A 3,343-nucleotide genomic window follows, 5' to 3' on the forward strand; every position below is an offset into this window, starting at 1 on the left:
TCAGCAAGCCTGGACACAGATACTGCATCCTTTCAGAGGCTGCTAGGTGTGAGAACATCCAGTTCTTCAGACACATGCTGGCCTTCTGGAAGCCACTCTACCAGAAGCCTTCCAGAAGACATTGTGCTCAAGGAGTCAGTGGTCTTGGACAGGCCATGTCTGCCCTACTGGGCCTTGTGCTTAGGGCTTGAGAAGCCTGCATGCTATTGATTTAATCTGCAACTTCTAATATCTTTGGGAAATGTAATCTGTATGTGGATCAAGGAGTGGAATGTATTGATCCTGACTGGAAGCCCGTTGCACGTTTAGGAGTGTTGTGGCTTGACTCAGCTAGCAAGATAAATATGACACAGCCACTCACTCACCCTCCTCTCTCCCAGGGAATGGATGAGAGAATTAAAGGGGTAAAAGGAAAAGAGACTCATGGGTTGAGATAAGAAAAATTTAATAACTAAAATGCAATTATGATAACAATAATTACAAAAATAACAACAGCAACAATAATAATAATAATCAACAAATACACAAATGAGTCATACACAGTGCAACTGTTGACCACCCAATGACCAAGGCTCAGCCTGTTCCCAGCAAACGATCCCAAAGCAGACAAAGTCCTGAAACCACAATCCTGGAAAAGAAAAGAGTCTGAGAGTCTAAGAGACTGAGAGGTGACCAAGAGAGGGACAGGTGACCCAGAGAGAGCAAACTTCCAGACAGCTCCTCATCTGTATACTGGGCATGAGGTGCATGATATGGAATATACCATTGGTCAATTTGGGTCTCAATCCTAAACCTGAGGTCAAATCCTAGGGCAGTAATTGGGGCTGTGCTCCTTCATAGCTTCTTGTGCACCTTCAGACACTGGCACAGCAGAGAAGCTGAAAAGTCCTTGACTTGTCCTGGCAGCAACTATGAACACCAGTATATTAGTCTTCTTTTCAGCACAAATCCAAAACATAGCCTCTTACGAGTTACTATGAAGAAAGTTAACTCCAACCCTGTCGAAACTTGGACGAGGAGGTAGTGGCCCACAAGACAGCTAAGCTGAGCAGGTGCAAACCCGTTCTGTACCGTGCTGTATGTCCAGGGTGGTGTTCAGGCCCATGCTGTGCTTCTCACATCCCTTGGCTGCTGGATGAGCTCAGCCAGCTCACCATAACAGAGGAGCTTGCAGGGAGCTCCCACTCAGTGCTGGCAATTACACCACCTGCATGGCCTTGCCTTTATGTAGCAGCGCAGCAACAAGTTCTGGTGAGAATGTGTCCTTTTTCTTGTAAGAGAACTATATAATAACTCAAAATACGCAAAATGAGGCACTTCCCTACAGGGACAGGATCTGAACAATGCACAGTGGGACAATCTAGCTGGGCTCCATCCAATGCTGCCTAAACATAGGTGCCTGGCATCTGAAGGCATGTAAAATTTACTTACTAGCTATATTTCTCTTCTTATTCTGTCTTACTAAAACACTTATTTTATTAAGCCACTTGTTTCAGGCCTTCCTTACTGAGATCTGGAAAGCACCCCCCACCAACTCTTCTGGAGCTTCATTCAAAATTTTTCTCTTGCCCAAAACTAAGTTGGTTTACAATAAGGCTTTTTTTGAGGGACTAGAGCGCTAGAGGGGAGAAATGTGCAGAATGTGTGGGGAAAAACACACACACAGAGCAACGCACACAGTCCAGGACAACTGGTGGGCAGATCCCAGCTGCCTCAAGAAGGCTCTGTGAACAGGTAGAGGAAGGGAAGGAGGGAGGCAGAGGGGGAGAACCGGACCCTGGAGCAAGCAGAGAGCCTGGGGGCACGTGCCTGGTTCCCACCGTCCTGCAGTACTTCTGCAACCACAGCTCCTATGGTGACAATTTCCCACACCTCTACCCTTTGAGGTTTCCTTTGATGACGTGTTTCTAGGCATCACTCAGCCCCTAGCCTCCGCCTGATTCAGCTCCATACTGGGCTGCTGGTTTTCTAAGCAGAGATTCCTTACTCTGCTGCTCCACTGTTTTTTCTTGCCTAGTTGCTGCTTCTCTTGTTCATTATATTTGATGCAGTTTTTTTCCCAGTGCTTAAGATTTTGTTTCTTTATGACCAATGACTATCAGCAAGTTCTTGATGCCATGGGGCACCTGTCTTCGGCCTGCACCCATGCTTTGAAGGCTTTTGTGATAGGGAGAACTAAGTGTGGGATGACAAACAGTAAGGGACACTTGTTATCAAGCTCTACTTCACACAGTAGTTTCTCAAAACAGCCAGATAACAAGCCCTGTAGGCCAGAGCTGGAGCCTTGTGAAGTTAACATGAGGCAAAGTTAGTATAAGGCCTGTGGCCTCTCATCAGCAAACGCAGTCGTCTTCTCACTGAGACACCAGGATAACAGGCAAGAGTAACACCTTGCTCATGCAGAGCCAGAAACCCACTTCACCTGGTCTAATGAAGTCTTGAGAAATGAATTATTATTATTAGCCCAGACCTAATTACCTCTGAAAAAGACTGCTGTCACAGAAAAAAAGAAATTAAACCAACAAAAATAATGATGCCTTTAATATTGATGCCTTTCATATTGCTATACAGAGATTCCGCAGGGCTGCAGCTGGCCCAACCACTTGGGCATGCTAGCAGAAGATGGGGCCTTGGCTGGAGTTGCCGTTGGCTGAGTAGGAGGAGGCCATCTCTGCAAAGACCAGAGGTAAGGGTTGGTGACCCGGTGAAGCACAGAGATCAAATGGAACATGGTCGGGTTCAAGGGACCCATGAATTCATGGGTGCTCATGGGTAATGAGAGCAAGGCTGCATGCACTTCTCACTGGTGCACCTCAGAAGACATTATAGAGCATCCTGGCCTTGGCTCCTTTGCAAGTACATGGAAGGAAACTTCCCAAAGGGACCTGGAGGGTGGAGATGCCTCCCTTTGAAAGGTAGCAGCCTTCAGCTTCCAGTCAGCATGTGCATAAGTATGATGGGTTGACCCTGGCTGGATGCCAGGTGCCCATCAAAGCTGCTCTACCACTCCCCTCCTCAGCTGGACCGGGAGAGAAAATACAACAAAAGGCTTGTGGCTCAGGGACAGAGAGGTCATTCAGCAATTACCATCACAGGCAAATCAGACTCAACTGGGGGAAATCAACATAATTTATTACCAATCAAATCAGAGTAGGATAATGAGAAATAAAACCAAATCTTAAAAAAAGAACTCATTCCCTCCATCCCTCCCTTCTTCGCGGCCTCAACTTTACTCCCAATTTCCTCTACCTCCTCCCCTACCCAGCAGCGCAGGGGGACAGGAAATGGCGATTGCAGTCAGTTCATCACACGTTTTCTCTGCCGCTCCTTTCTTCTCAGGGGA

The sequence above is a fragment of the Pterocles gutturalis genome, unplaced genomic scaffold, assembly GCF_000699245.1.
Source record: "Pterocles gutturalis isolate BGI_N339 unplaced genomic scaffold, ASM69924v1 scaffold9186, whole genome shotgun sequence".
Classification (NCBI taxonomy): domain Eukaryota; kingdom Metazoa; phylum Chordata; class Aves; order Pterocliformes; family Pteroclidae; genus Pterocles; species Pterocles gutturalis.